Source organism: Aotus nancymaae, unplaced genomic scaffold (genome assembly GCF_030222135.1).
Source record: "Aotus nancymaae isolate 86718 unplaced genomic scaffold, 86718_ANA_hifiasm-v0.15.2.pri h1tg000040l, whole genome shotgun sequence".
NCBI classification, from domain to species: domain Eukaryota; kingdom Metazoa; phylum Chordata; class Mammalia; order Primates; family Aotidae; genus Aotus; species Aotus nancymaae.
In genome coordinates, this window is record NW_026988454.1 from 10,855,945 (window position 1) to 10,872,736 (window position 16,792).

The 16,792-nt window shown below is 42.6% G+C and overlaps 1 protein-coding gene across 7 annotated transcripts in view; it reads right to left on the bottom strand.

The window, feature by feature from the left end:
* The window catches only part of ARID1B (AT-rich interaction domain 1B), a 438,832-nt gene that overhangs the window by 111,220 nt on the left and 310,820 nt on the right, over positions 1-16,792 (bottom strand). The window lies entirely within an intron of this gene.

Here is a 16,792-nt window from a genome sequence, read left to right on the forward strand (position 1 = left end):
CATCTGACTTTACCCATCTTCTGGAGAATATATTTCTTATATTCTACCAAACCCGCTAGTAATTAGACTATAACTTCTTACTATGGGCTGTATTTAGTTGCTCTTTTAATTTCTGAAACATGAAAAACTGGTCAGGATCTTTTCTTCCACCATGATAAATGACAATATAATTTTGTTAAGAGACAGCACTGGCAATCTTGCATGTTCTTCACATGTACCCCAAAACCTAAAATGCAATTAAAAAAAAAAAAAAAAAAGACAGCCAGGTGTGGTGGCTCACGCCTGTAATCTCAGCACTTTGGGAGGCCGAGGCGGGTGGATCATGAGGTCAAGAGATCGAGACCATCTTGGTCAACAGATGAAACCCCGTCTCTACTAAAAATACAAAAATTAGCTGGGCGTGGTGGCGCGTGCCTGTAATCCCAGCTACTCGGGAGGCTGAGGCAGGAGAATTGCTTGAACCCAGGAGGCGGAGGTTGTGGTGAGCCGAGATCGCGCCATTGCACTCCAGCCTGGGTAACAGGAGCGTAACTCCGTCCAAAAAAAAAAAAAAAAAAAAAAAAAAAAAGACAGCATTGGTTGTTGCATGGTAGACTCCACATCTGTGGAAATCGCTGTACATCTTATCTAACTTAGTTAGAAACTAGAGTGTGGGCCAGGCACAGTAGCTCATGCCTGTAATCCCAGCACTATGGGAGGCCATGGCGGGCAGATCACCTGAGGTCAGGAGTTCGAGACCAGCCTGACCAACATGGAGAAACCCCATCTCTACTAAAAATACAAAATTAGCTGGGCATGGTGGCACATGCCTGTAATCCCAGCTACTTGGGAGGCCGAGGCAGGAGAATCGCTTGAACCCGGGAGACGGAAGTTGCAGTGAGCCAAGATTGTGTCATTGCACTCCAGCCTGGGCAATAAGAGCAAAACATCATCTCAAAAAAAAAAAAAAAAAAAAAAGAAAATGAAAGAAAGAAACTGGAGTGTGTTAAGATGGTATAGCTCTGCAATACAGCACAAGGATTTCATGGGTCATTTCTTTAAAAACCTGTATAATACCTAATGGTGTAAATGAAAATTAAGTTTTTGATAATTCATACATTGATCAAATGTCCTGGTCTTAGGCATTTATTTAGATGAGTTAGAAAAATAAGTTTTTGATAATCCATACATTGATCAAATGTCCTGGTCTTAGGCATTTATTTAGATGAGTTAGAAAACCCACAGGTTATTTAGGACATCGCATCCTTGTGTTCAGTGTTTTCTATTTCACTTGCTTTAAGAACGGAACAAAATCCCTCTTATTCTCAGAGTGAAGAAGCAGGCTGACTGACAGCAACTTCGACACGCTCCAGGCAAACCACTGAAATACAGAATGGGCTCAGGCTCCCACTCAGTGGTTACGGTTAACAGTTTATCTGAAGTGCCCGAGTGTGAACTTATAACGCTTCCTACTTTTCAGCATGGGGGTGTGTGTGTGCCTCTGTCTCTAATAGGATCATCTCACCCTTACCAAAAGGTCCTGTATTAGGGCAGAGGAGTGGGGAAGATGTTTGTGACAGGCTGTCAACACAATTCTTTGTTGTGAATAAATCCTATCTCCAATTAGAGCAGTATAAACCAGAAAGGAATGTCCTTCCCTACCTTTCAACTGAGAACACAGAACCACAGCAACTAGTGTTCTCACCTTTAAGGAGTTAAGCCTCTGCTTTGAGAGAGAATATGGCTCAAAAGTTCATTCAGAATGAGGCTAGACTTTCCTAAATCCTTATCCAAACTATTGCAAACTATTGATGTGGCATTAGGTCCTAAAAATACAGACAAATGGGCACTTCAGAGGCTATCTGGCTTGGATACTCCTAAGCCATTAAGGGAATGAGGAAACTTTAAAATTCCTGAACTTGAAAGAACACGACAGTTCCCATGTACTGTTTACAGGGCCATATACCTTTATTCTAAACAAACTAATAAACTTTCAAAAATCTGCAGGATTAAGCTTTTCAACTCTTCTTCCTACTGTGGTCTGAGGGTTCCAAGTCTTTTTCTAAACCTCACTGCTAGACTTGAAGACAGATGAGCTACAAAAGACGATCAGCTAACAGGTAGAAAACAGAATTGGATGTGAGGCGGTCTCCATAAGAACTATGCCCTCATAAATACCCTTAAAGAACAACTTATAAAACGTTATTCACTCAGCCTGCTATAATACATTCAAACCAGAACCTTTATTAGTTAAATGTACTAAAACTACATAACATTTTTCACATGGAAGTTGGTTTAACAGTCTGATCACTGATACCCGCGAGATCCCTTTTGGGGAGATTCCTTTCCACAGAGAACTTGGGGCAGAGAAACTGAAAAGCCTCTGGCAAGGCAAAGGACAAGTTTAGTCAGAGGATACACAGTGACACATGGACTTCTAGACTTGACTATTTAAGTCACTACAGCTTTGATTAAAGATTAAACTGGAGGTGGCCCAGCACAATGGCTCATGCCTGTAATCCTAGCACTTTAGGAGGCTGAGGCAGGCAGATTGCTTGAGATCAGGAGTTCGAGACCAGCCTGGCCAACAAGGTGAAACCCCATCTCTACAAATTCCTCATTCTGGGTTTCAACACTTGGTGACAATGTGGTGGCGGGCAACTGTAATGCCTGCTACTTGGGAGGCTGAGGCAGGAGACTCACTTAAACCCAGGAGGTGGAGGTTGCAGTGAGCTGAGATCACACTGCTGCACTCCAGCTAGAGTGACAGAGCGAGACTCCGCCTCCAAAAAAAAAAAAAGATAAACTGGAGTCATAAAACATTTACATATAGTGGATTCTCTTTATTAAAATGGGCCATAAAAGTCTGGATGACTGCTAAGTGACCTGGAAGGTGTGGGAATATCGTGTGCTTTGGATTTGACTTAGGCGTGACTCTCAGAGTGGCGGCTGGCATAAGCTCGGCCTGGGTCCCACTGTGCTTGCCACGCCACTAAGGACCGACTCTGGAGAGGTAAATAAAAACCACGTCTTTGTGGATAAAACAGTCATTAAATAAAAGAGGGAACTTTAAGGAAAGCTTCTCTTTTCTTTTTTTGGAGACGGAGTTTCGCTCGTTACCCAGGCTGGAGTGCAATGGCGCGATCTCGGCTCACCGCAACCTCCGCCTCCTGGGTTCAGGCAATTCTCCTGCCTCAGCCTCCCGAGTAGCTAGGATTACAGGCACGCGCCACCGTGTCCAGCTAATTTTTTTATATTTTTAGTAGAGACGGGGTTTCACCATGTTGACCAGGATGGTCTCGATCTCTTGACCTCGTGATCCACCCGCCTCGGCCTCCCAAAGTGCTGGGATTACAGACGTGGAAAGCTTCTCAACTTTAGTTAACTTCAGGTGTGAAGACACGAATACTAAATAGGCAAGATGACCAAAAATGTGATTTGGCTGAAAGCAGGAACCACTTCACTTTGGGAATCTTGAGGATCTGGGAGGCACCCCCTGTGAAAGTCCACTGTGTGCTTAAGTATATAAACTACCACGCTGAGAATCTGCCATTCTCATCCAAACACCCCGCTGCAATAGCTTTAAAGCTCAGGCATACAGCTCCCAGGTCTACCGGGCATGGGAAAACCCACTTGTGGAGGGAAAGGTCTACTGTGCACATTGGGTATGGCAGAGCCAGCCTGGCCTTCCCCAGGAAATCCGGATCCATAGCGTTCTGCTATCTGTAAGCAAAGAGGCATGTTCTGAACTTTCCTCAGGCAGAACACCAGACATGAAATGCTGAACAGCCACCAGCTCTATTCTCTCTAATCCTCGCTTTGATGTAAGGTAAGAGGCAGGGGGCGACACCACATACAGTGGGCGGTTTATATTTCTCTCACCAGGGCAAATTAATAAAAACAAAACCTAATTTTTCCCTTCTCTTACTCATTCTTATTCCTCTTCAATATTTTTCCTCTTTCTAAGATTCCTTTTTTGTTTGAGAAGCTTAATATTTGGCTGCCTTCTGAAGAAATGGGTATAGTGACAGATGAAAGACTTGTATTCATCGTCTAATTCAGAGTAAGGGGAAAAATCGACCGCTGTGCATTTAAGATTCTAACAACCTTGCAATTTTGTATAGTCGTTTCCCCCACCCGTCCTTTTGAAGAAATCTGCTTTTATTCTGCTAATAACTAACCACAGTTGCAGCAGCATGGATCCGATTAGCAGTTCTTATGATACAAAGGGGAGAAGAAAAAAAGCTGTGAACGGGGTTGCCAATTTGTCCACCTGGGCCCCCAGGAGAAAGATTAGCCGAGGCGCCTGCCTGCTCCCTTTCTTCCACTTGATGGCTGCTCTATGCTGCCGGATAGAGACAGGCCTTTTTCAAGCCAAGGCACTTTCCTTTAATAAAAGTTTCACTCGCCTCCATCCTCTCTTGTCACCAATTCCTCATTCTGGGTTGCAACACTTCGTGACAGCTCTGCCTGTAAACATGGGTGGCTGGCTACGAAAAGCGCCACACGCGGATGCTCACTCTCTTGGAGTCGTTTTGCATCTAAAAGAGAATACATCATGTGAGCGCTTCCTATGCCCTGCGGGTATGAGGGACCGTGTTTTCCAGACCAAAGGTGGTGGCACACATGGTCAGTCAACGGGTATCTTTATGCTGCTTCTGGATGTGAGAAGGGGGAGGGAAAAATACAGTTTGGGAATTGAATATTGGAATCTGAGGAGAATAACACAGAACGTATAAAGTTGAGACCAACAGATAAAACACTGGTACTATATATAGGTGGCATGGTTTCTGTAAATTTTCCATTTAGATATAGAATTAAGTGTCCATTTATGTATTAAAATAATATGCTTTTTTTACAGGGTTTAAAAATTCATTGCATTTGTGATTACACTAAGTAATGACAGCTTGTTTTCATGATAAAACTTAAAATCCTTGGTATAAAACTACATTAAAAGTAAAGAAGCAGACAGTTAAAAGCACTGAAAAACTTAGAACCAAAACAAACAAACAAACAAAAACAACCCAAGGCTTCTGAGTGAAATCTCCAGGATCTAAGGGGTATAAATCAGCACTTCGTAATATATATTTAACGGAAATCAGCACCTGCTTAACTTGCTTTGATGTGACAATTCACAGCATGACATATTAATACATTTGGGTGTTTAAACAAATAGAGATAAAGAGTTGTACAATGAAACCCAGATTAATCAATAACCAGACTCCTTTTTAACAGGGCTGGGCTTGGGAGGTTGCTGGGGGGTAGGGGAGAGCCGACCTCTCCAGCACGAGGCTAAAACTGCGTGGCCCAGGCGGGAGGCAGCGGACACCCTCAGGGACCTGCAGCTCAGGAGTAAACTCTGACAGAAGCAGTGCCAGCCCGGGCATGGCGAAGCTCTGCATGTTGAGTGCCAGGGGACAGGAGGGCTGTGCAGGCCACGGAACCTCTGACTGTAGCAATGTGGAGAGGAAGGTTCTCGAGCACGACCTCAAGTATTCTTCATCACTCCTTTCAAATTGGACTCAGTATTTGGCAAGAACACTTGTGAAAGGTATCTGTCGCAATGAAGTCGCTTTCAGGACGGAGGAAAAAAGGATGATCCCATAGAGGGTGAAATGCAAAGGCAGAAAGACGGCTCCAAGCCCACAGGAGAAAGGATATGTAAGTCACCAATTTCTGAACTCTTTTCTCTTGGATTCCCGTTTTTCTAAGAGAACTGTGAGCTCTTTAATTTGGCCCACGTGTACTGAGCAGTGCTACTTGCCAGGCAATGTTCTTGGCACTGGGGACAAAAAGAAGAAAGAGACTCTCAGTCTGCCAGGGGCTCAGGCAGCTGGGGCAGCCCGAGGGAGAGCTGAACTCCAGGGCTGCAGGGGTCAGCAAGGACTTCCTGAAGGGAAAGGCTGTTTAGTTGGGTCTTGATGCATAAGTAGGAGTTTGCTGGACTGCATAAAGGGTGGGATGGACATTCCAGGCAGAAAGGATAGATAACATTATTCTTTCATGCAGCTCTGGGGCAAAGATCTGACACAAAATCATGGTTAGTGGTATAGAAACAGGAAATTCTGAACTAGTTCTTCCAGCTGCTTCTAAGAAAAAGCAATGAGGCCACATTAAAAACAAACAAGCAGCAAAAATATATATACGCTGGGGTTCGCTTCTCTTAAAATATGATACTTTTTTGCCTTTTTTCAAGTAGAATTTAAATGACATGATCCTTGGACTTCATGTGAAATGAACTTAAAGTAACGATTGTGAAATAAGGGAGTCTACTGGTAGCTGAATTGGACTTTAGAGTATAACAGTAATTTTGCACAACAATTTTTTCTGTGATATTACTTTCAACTGAACCAAATCTAGTTCTAGAAAGTTCAGAAAAAAAACAAAAAACAAAACACCCGGCACTATGCTGCCCTTAAAAAATGAGCTATTTATCCCTAAACTTTTCTGTGAGAAATAGATGTGCCTGTAACTGGGAATCAAGCCTCCTTCTGGAACACTGGGCAAATGCGAAGCTGCCTTGGACACAGGTACTCTTCCATATTCTAGAAAACATTTCTTCTTCCATTTCTTTTTTACAGTCTCTACATTTTGGGGTACCCCGAGGTTGCCTCAGAATTCTTCTCGCAGTGATTCTCAGCCTTGGCTGCACATAATCACCACCTGGAGAGCTTTAAAAAAGTACTGATGGAATACCCTGCATCAGACCAATGAGGTCAGCATCTCTGGGGCTGGGCCGGCATCGGGCTTTCCCAGGTGTGCTGTGTGGCACGTGCTGCTGTCCGCTGACCTTCACTCATTCTCTAGGTCAGGACTTCCCAGACCAGTAGCTTCAGCAGAGCTAGAAATTATTGGAAATGCAAGTTTCCGGGCTCCACCCCACAACTACTGAATCACAAGCTCTCCAAGTGACGCTGAGGCAGGCTGGGTGCCCAGGGGACCTCGTCCTGAACCCTAATGCCTCACAAACTTATTTTTCCCACCAAAATCCTGCCTGAGTCCATTCAAAATCTCCCTTAGGATGCCCAGTGGGAATCTCAGATACAGTATGTTTAAAACAAACCCTTGATTCCCCATCAAAAACATGTTCCTCTGTCTTCTATACAGAACCACCATTTTACCAATTCCTTCGGCCAAACACCTTCTGCCGCTACCCTGCCATGTGTGCATCCAAGTGGCAATCAACCCTCCCCACGGCTACTGCAGGAACCTCCGGTGTCCCCACTTCCCCCTTCCCCTGCAGCACACTGTCCACTTAGCAGCCACTGTGAGCCTCCGAAACCCTCAACAGGATCATGCTATTCCCTGCCTTCCCAGCCTTCCAGAGGGTTCACATCACACTTAAACTCCTAAATCACAATCATGACCTACAAAGCGGTTAGCTCCTCTCTAATCTAAGTGCCCACCCTTTCTGCTCCATCGCCCGTGACCACCATGCTCCGGCTACACTGACTTCCTGGTGTTCGCCGCCCGGCACACTAGCACAAGACTAACTCAGGGCCTTTGAGTTTGCTCCTTTCCCTGCCTGGATATTCTTTCCCAGATGCTCACATGGCTTCCCCCTGCTTTTCCTTCACTTCTCTTGTTCAAGTATCAACTTCTAAGAGAGACATCTTCCCTAACTAGCCACTGCTATCTAAAGAAGTCACTCGATTTTTCCCTGACTACCTGACAAAGTATGTAGTTATTTATGTATTTCCTGTCTTTCCCACTAGAATTTAAGTTTCATGAGGACAGGACCTTCGGCAGTTTATGTTCAGTGCATTTACCCCACTTACTATGCCTGCAGCATAACATACATTCAGTGCTTCGCTGAATTCATGACAGAAGAGGATGATAAAATAAGAAAGGAAGGAAAATGAACAATTGAGCTAGTTGGTGTCCACAGGGTGCATCCAGCAGCCAAAGTGCAACACACTACTTTTCTAAAACCATCAAATGAAATAATATATTTGGCATCCTCAGCAAGGTCACGCTCTTGGCATTCAGTTTTATGCATTTAATGCAGTTTGCAAGTACAAACTCCTATGTCACTTTCTGTTTGGAAGGGAGAATATCAACATTAACAATTCCTGGTTATATCATTTATAAACATGCAGATGTGGATTATGAAAGATTAATGCATTTTAGGATTGGTGAAGGCATTCCGTTTGTCTCATGCCAAAACCAATTCTGTCCTTCATTAGTCAGTGACAACCCATATCACCCTGTTATGGAAGAGAAATCAAAGGTGCAAATGTGTGAATTGAGAACAAGTGAAGAAACTGATTAGTAAGAGTCTTAACGGCTATAATCAATCAACACATCATAGTAATCCTGGCTCCAGGGTTACCAGGAGACTGGGAAAGAAGCCTAACACTCTCTATAAAATGGTTTTGTTCCTTCCACAATTGCTACTTATTCTCTTTTAGGAAACATGGTGATATACCAGAAGTTTGTGAAATCAACTTTAGGGGCATCTTTAGGTGGTAAATCAACTTTAGGTGGTAAAATGCATTTTACCACCATTTTCCAAAATGTACTCAAGTGATTTTTGAAACTTTTTACTTCTAGGCTAAAATTAGTTCATAAAAGCTTTTGTACCCTTCCATTCTGCATCCTCCTCCTCAGTGAAGGCAGAAGGCAGCAGGTCAATGCCAACAGCATTTCTGCAGAGGCAGCACACGCGGAGTCCAGATGCAGTGACATTCAGCTGAGCACAGGTTCTGAGCAGGGACAGCCTACTCCGCTCAGGAGTGAAAACAGAGAACAAGGTGTCTGAAGTGCTTCTGCAGTGAACAATGCAAAAAAGTAATGGAGAACTGGGAGTGGACCGTCAGACCAACCATGAAAACACATGAGTCATGGCTGAGATTGCCGAGCAAGAGAAAGGCACATAACATCGCCTTGGTGACACAGGCTTTCTTGTATTTTCATATACAGAAGAATAGAGAAAAGGAATGGATATTAATCGGAGAATTTAAACTGAATTACCCAACTCTTTTTTTAATTAAGAGAGGGAGCAAAACTAAGTGGGAATGTGTATTTGGAGAAATTTCTAGTTTTATTTTCTTTTTATTTTTTGAGACAGAGTCTCGCTTTGTCGCCAGGCACCAGGCTGGAATGCAGTGGCGTGATCTCGGCTCACTGCAACCTCCGTTTCCCGGGTTCAAGCAATTCTCCTGCCTCAGCCTCCCGGGTAGCTGGGACTACAGGCGTGCGCCACCACACCCAGCTAATTTTTTTGTATTTTTAGTAGAGATGGGGTTCCACCATGTTGGCCAGGATAGTCTTGATCTCTTGACCTCATGATCCAACCGCCTTGGCCTCCCAAAGTGCTGGGATTACAGGCATGAGCCACCTTGCCTGGCCAGTATTTTTTTATTTCTGAATGTGGGAGAAAGAAGGGGGAAAGGCTTAATTAATTTGTAGTTTGTTGGAATGAAAGATTGCAAAGATTTTTGCTGCTGAAGAAAAGGATACTCATTCTCCATCTATCAGAATACCTGATTTGGAAACATGGTGATATACCAGAAGTTTGTGAAATCAGCTTTAGGGGCATCTTGATTCTAAGTACTATGCATTTTTTTCTGGAGTGATATCTGAAGGAGAAGAGTAGCTCAGAACAATGGGGCGGTTCTTCAAATGCAAGGCCCTGGCCGCCAAACAGCAATGAGGAATCTGGTCTTCACAAACAGCGCTGACAATACTCGTGACCCATGGACTTGCTGAGTGTCCATAACCAGGATCTTGGCCTGAATTTTAAAGCCATTATCTTAAAGTGGGAGGTTCTGTATCATACTACCAATAACTAAGCCGTATAGAGATGCAACCCCATATCTCAAAACGACAAAACAATTTGCTTTCTTAACTATTGCTAAGCAGCATTTGGAAGGGAATGGAAATAGTTTTGTATAACACCCAAATATTTTACTTTGTCAGGGAGAAAAAAAGACTGGCGTAAGTTCTCTTTGCTTTGTAGAACTGCTGAATTGGTTTTCTGTGCTGCCACAGATTAAAAACATGGATATATCAACGGCATTTTGTGTTAATTTTTTTTTCCTTCTCAGCTTGCCAATAAGCAGCATGCATCTTCCTTGCAACAAGCTGTTGCAGGATTTCCACCTCCAGAGAAGCCAAAAAGAACATTCGACAGTTATTTTAAAATAAAATTATTAGGTAAGGTGATTATGCAGACTTTGAAATAAAAAATGTCTGTCAGTACGCAAAATGCCATTTTAGAGGATCTACTGCTAATGTTATGAACGGACACTGGCTAAGAGCCATTTACACAGAGAAATAAACTCATGCTTTTTACCCGGAGTTTTATTAAGGCCAAATTAAAAAGTAGAAAGTTTATTTACTTAGGATGGGCTTGAGCCCTAAGAGAGCTAAAACTCCAGGGAAAACGGGTGAAAAGAAAGAGACGCTGGTTTGCATCCTCCGTCGTTCATCTGATAGGTACTAATCGTGACAAATTAGACCAGGAGCTATCATTTCCTCTCACTGGAATCCTTCCTGTTCACTCTGGCCTATGACTAACTCCTAACTGAGATTCATTTTTCTCTTTCCCATTATAGCATCCTTCCAGATTCTGCTTGTTTGAATGTCAAATTAAGCAAGAAAATTAGTTTTTTGACCAGAATATCTTCTTGTTTGTATCTGCAGCTATATCGGCTTGTAGAGAAATCTACTTGCTGACGGGGTAGGCCTGGGTGAGCGCTTACACAGAAGAGCTCTAAATATACCCTGGTGCTGCCAAAGAGTTCTTTTCCATATTTAATCGAATATGGGGCGCCCTTTCTAGAACTCATGCTTTTTGTGTCTGAGACTTTCCTGAGGTGAACAGACTCATCATGGCTGGTTGGTATGCTGGATAACATCTCTCACCATCTAGGAATGGCCAGGACAAAGCGGCGGAGAATCAGGCTCCGCTATGAAGGAGCTGGAGCTTTGTGGCGAAGGAGGATGAGCTCTGGCCAACCCACTTCTTCGGGCTCGACACATCTGTGATCCTTTTCAAAGGGCAGAGACTGAAGTTATTCGCTGGGTATGAGCTCACATTAGCAGAGGGGTGCGGGGTACCACATGCTGTGCACTGTTGTGGGGCTCCTGGAGGCAGCTACCCCAGCGGGAGGCACCTGTGCAGAGGTGATCACTGGGGTAGTGGGGAGCGCAGTGGGCTGGAGAGGGAGTAAGCGAGGGGAGGTATCAGTAGAAAAAGACGGGAGCTGGGAAGGCGGCTCCTGGAAGGTCAGTGAGATTCCTCCCGACTCAGGCCTCCTGGCTTCACAATCTGAGCTGTGAAGCTGCCTTGACCCATCCCTCACGGCCAGCCAGCCAGCGGGCAGTCTGCTGAGAGGCCAGGCAGCTGGTGAGCGGCTCCAAACAGCAAAGCATGAAATGTAAAAATAAAGGGGGTTCTACTTTCTTATTTGATGCAACTCTACTTTGTTTGCTTCTCTGATAGCTAGGATGAGGTTGCCTTTGATTACTTTCACCTAGTACCAGGCAAGAAGAACAATAACCACGATACAAACAGCTACTCATTATGTGCTAGCATGAAGACCTAATTTTGTATTTTTGATCCTAATCTCTTATGATCAGTGGCCTTCTACTGCCAGATCAACGTGATTTAGCTCTACTTACAATGGACTTGGTACAAACACCAAATGCCTAATGCCAAAAAAAGAATGGGGAAAAGTCTATTCAGGAATTTTCAGTTACTGCCCTTAGATCTTCATTAGTAAAACAGATGAACTGAGTTTTATAAACAAGAGTGCCAGCCAGGCTATGAACAGTTAACACCTACCTGTCCATTCCTCACCCCGATGGCGTGCTCCCTCTCCTCAATATTTAAACACTGTCACTGCTTATAGCACACAGAGGAAAAGCTGATAAAAGCCTTTGGCCAATAAAATACAAAATTTTAAAGTATGGCTTATTTACATTTTTGCTTTGTTGGTAAACTGGAATGGCTGGCTCTGGAGGCAAGACGAGTGAAATTAACATCCGCAGAATTTTCTGGCAACAGCAGTGCATTCAGATGCTGTGCTGAGTCAGCTTCCACCATGCATTAGGGGCAATCAGGCCCAGCGTAAGACCGAAGACCTGTTCAATACATCCAAAACCCGGCAGCCCTCCTTACAGCAAAGTGAAAAACGCTAGGATGTAACCCGAGAAGCAGTGTAAGTGCAACGTGATGGGATCATTTACTAAAATACCAGCATAACGTCCAATATTACACATTTCAGAATTAACTGTACCTGACATTACATCTGCTTAATTTAAATATACACTATATGAATACACACTGCCTATTACAGAGATGGAGCTATTTCATTTCTGTCTCTAAATATAAATACATCAGTAAGAAGGAGAGAGAGAAGAAGTAGAAAACAAGGAAATTTATAATTGCTCTGGAGGGAACGTATAGCGTCTGTGTTTCTGTTCTGAAATACTTGTTTAGATTCAATAAGCAGGTCTGAATTCTTTACCTTCTAACTATAGAGAGCTGCAACGCTGGAACTGCAAACACAAAGAATGTGCAAGCAAAAAGAGAGAATCCATGTGGCTACCTAACATAAAAAAGTCTCCATCCTGCTTCTCCAAAGAATGCAGGCGGAAGAGCCCTGCTGAGTCAGGGGTGCGGCAGGGCAGTGTGGTACCAGGGTATCATAGTAGTGGTTCCCATGACACTGACAATGTTTGTGAGGCAGCAAGATAGGAGGGCAAATCTGCAGTGGGTGGAGGAACATTTTAACAGGCCAGAAACACAATCAGCCATTTGGGATGCTTTACTGGGGTTTGTTTATCTACCTCTGTGATACTTCTCATTAGCTGTCAATTACATTTAGCAGGGTAGAGATGGAGAAAAATGATTGCTCTTTTTCAACAAATCCTAGGAGAGCAACATCAGGAAGAACCCCCTGCAACATTTTGGCTTCACTTCATCCCAGCTATCAGCTACATAACAGCTGCACATTTTACAATGACTTGTTAGAGAGACAGTGATTGAAAGAGCCAGTCTGTGAGACATGAAGAGGAGGTGGCGAGATAGCAGGAGGTAACAGGAGAGAAGAGGGGTCAGACACAAGTCAGTGCGGGGAATGAGAGGAAGGAAGGGGAAAGGAAGAAAACAAAAGGCTACATATATAAAATAAAGGGAAATTCCTAACAGATACTCAACAGTTTGAGTATCATGCCTGGGAGAGCACGCCATCTCTGCATGACATGTGCAGTTCACTGGCAGACTCAGAACCAAAGGAAGGTGGACTGTGTATGAGCTTGGGATCTAATGTATAGATCCACGTAATTTAAATACGGGAAAAGGAGGAAAATGGGCCTAATTATTCTCTAAAGGAAAATGTATTTGCATTTAGGTAAAAGTAAATATAAAACAAAAAGCAAAGACCAACTTTATGATCAACTCCAAAATGTGATTTTATTACCTATGACCAAGTTCACAGAAACACATAACATAATCCAAGTCGGATAACTCAATACATTTGATATTTCTCAGAGAATAAGGATATGAATCTTAAGGAAATGATTTTAAAAATTAAACAGGACAGGGTGCCTAGATGGAAAGAAATGGAAATAGAAGACAATTGTTTTTTCTCCAACAAAAACCTGTCATGAGTTTTGAGTAAATTCCATTAAAACAGCTGCATATAAAATGTTTGATGAACAGTTATCAAAAAAAAAACTGACATGTGAGTGCCCCTAGGCTTAGCTGTGGGAACAGAGAGAAGAGAAATGGGTAATACCTGAACTCAAGCCATGGACTATTCCCCCAAAGTCTAGGACAAGGTTGCTGAGAGTAATCTGGCTCCTCTGCATGAATGAGAAAATGATGCCCCTTCCCACAGAGGGCAGGTCAACCCCATTCAGATCCTGTGCAATGAGCAACCTGTTGAAGTGTGTTGGCAGCCCTGGCGGGGGCCACTGAGCAAAAAGAGCTGCTCACAGTTAGCTGATTGGCCTCCGTGCAGGCAAAAAGAGGGAAAATCATCCAGGAGTTTATACTGCACCCATTGTTAACTCTTCTGTGTAGCAGGCAGGCTGTCTAGCATAAACCAATTTGCCTACGAGCTGAGTGAAGCGGGGTGAAGTGTCCAGCTCTAATTTTCATGTGTAGAGACACCAGTAAAAATTCTGTTAATCTCTGGGGTACAATCATTTCTATCTCTTATTTTCTGGTCTGTATCTTAACCTTCTCAGGCCCAACCCCCAAGAAGAGCAACATGGACCTTTTTTTTTTTCCTAGAAGAAAGAACTGAATTCAACTTTGTGAAAATGCATTATGCTTTCGTGGCTAGCTCTAGCAGTCCTACTGAACTACCTCCGCAAACACAAGTCACCGTTGGGAACATACATGTCTTCTGAATTGTGTAAAAACACCACTGGCTTAAGAACCAGAAGACCTGCTGCCTAAATCAGCTGTACAGCTCTGGACAGTAATTGTCACAGACAGGTCCCCAGGTCTCAGTTTGAATAAGATCCGTAATGGAGAACGTAACAATTGTAAGAATCAGCAAGCACTGAGTGCTCGCCACGTACCTATCTCATGTGCAGTGACACATTTAATCTTTGCATTTCCCCTATGAGGTGGGGTTATCATCTATACAGATGCAGAAACTGAGGCACAGAAAGGCTTAGAAGCTTCTTCAAGGTTATGTGGCTAGTGTCAGACAATTATGAAAGTCCATCCAGTTCAAATGTTTGTAATTCCACTTGAAAGAAAGGTGAACAAATGTCCAAATTGCTTATCGGATTTTCTAAGAGGCGACTCCATGGAGAATACACTAAGAAATGTTCTATTTGTCATATTTATATAATCTGATCCCATGTAGCTTCACACTTAGCAAAGACAGTTAAGAAGAATATGCCACCAAAAAAAGGTGGAGCTTTTGCTGCCTAATTTCTTCACGGTACTAAATTTCATTGACTAGCTTTACCAAGCACCATATAGATGTTGGCTACAGAGGGGCTGGTTTGTAAAAGAATAGTGAAGCAATATGGCGGTCAGAGTTTCTGACACAAGTTTAAAAAACAAACTATACACTTTAAATGACATATCCTAGAAAGTGGTAAGTTTTCTATTAAAAAAGGAGTTAGCAGGGAGAAATGGTAGTAAGGTCCTTGTCCTCTCTGCCCTCACACATCTGCAGTTACTGTGAAGAATGACCATCCTTCATCAATGATAGACTGGATAAAGAAAATATGGCACATATATACCATGGAATACTATGCAGCCATAAAAAAGGATGAGTTCATGTCCTGTGCAGGGACATGGATGAAGCTGGAAACCATCATTCTCAGCAAACTGACACAAAAACAGAAAACCAAACACCACATGTTCTCACTCATAAGTGGGTGTTGAACAATGAGAACACACAGACACAGGGAAGGGAACATCACACACCGGGGCCTGTTGGGGGTGGTGGGGAGCTAGGGGAGGGATAACAGGGGGTGGGAGGGGTAGGGGAGGGATAGCATTAGGAGAAATACTAACGCAGATGACAGGGGCATGGATGCAGCAAATCACCTTAGCACGTGCATACCTATGTAACAAACCTGCACGTTTTGCACATGTACCCCAGAACTTAAAGTATAATAAAAATTAAACTAAATGAAAAAATAAAAAAAAGGATGGGCATCCTTTGTAATGGTGTGTAGCCCACTTACCAGCTTTTACCCTGTGCGAACCAACTAAACCACAGACTCTGAGGCCAGTTAAATTTGCTGAGCTACCTTCTCTGTAAAATACTATATAATTTAATATATGATACCATACCCAGGATCACACGCCCAAAGTGAGCTCTTCTGCTCAGTTTTATGTTCTTTATCGCATCAAAATCCAAACAATGAAAATAAAAGTTTAGAAATCCCCATTTGAAATGACAGACATGTATAACAATCTTCAGATAGTTAACTACTCACGTCAGGAATTTAAAATTTAAAAATGATCATATCTTTATACCTCAAGAAAGTTTTCATTTAGGTTTTTACAAAAAGCCCTTTCGACTCAATTTAGAATGAAAGAGTGAGCTCTTTGAGTAATGCAGTTTTACATATAACTTTCCAACATTTAGGTAGGTGACCACCTTACAAACTGTATCAACATCAAAAACTGTCTTAAAAATTCTGGACTATAGAGAATTCACAGCTTTAAAAAGTCAAAAGCAGCAGATAAGTCCAGGTTTTATTATAACCACTATAAGGACAAATATTTTTGAAAGAAAGGTAATATCAAAATGCCTTAATCAAAATGCACTGAGCGTACACCTATGTCAAATTACAGATGAATCTTAGAAACATAACATTTAGTTTACAAAAGCAAATTGTAGCATACACACACTGTGAGTGGGGTGACCACATTATCTGATCTGCCCAAGATCTTCTGGTTTATGCTGCTGTCCTACTGTAATTGTTAACAGTAGCCCTTTGCATGCACAAAAGTGTCTCAACTTGGATGATAAATTATAGTCATTCCAAATATAATACATTTCTGTAAAGCTAAAAACTAAATAAAACTAACAATACATACTCTATGAATGTTTGTAATAAAATTCTTACAAAAAAACCCCCAAAAACCAAAAAACCAAACAAACAATTTTTTAAAAAAGGTTCAAAGGATATTTGAAGCGAGGGAGAGGTATAGAGCTTGAGATCAGGAAGTAATAAACAGGTAGATACAACAGCACTGAATATACAGGTAGATACTATAATCCTTAACCAGATGGTGAATTCATGAATATTCATTTGATAGCTATGTTTCATAATTAGTGTGCTATATATGTTCTTTTATTTAGAGACAGGTACGTGTAAC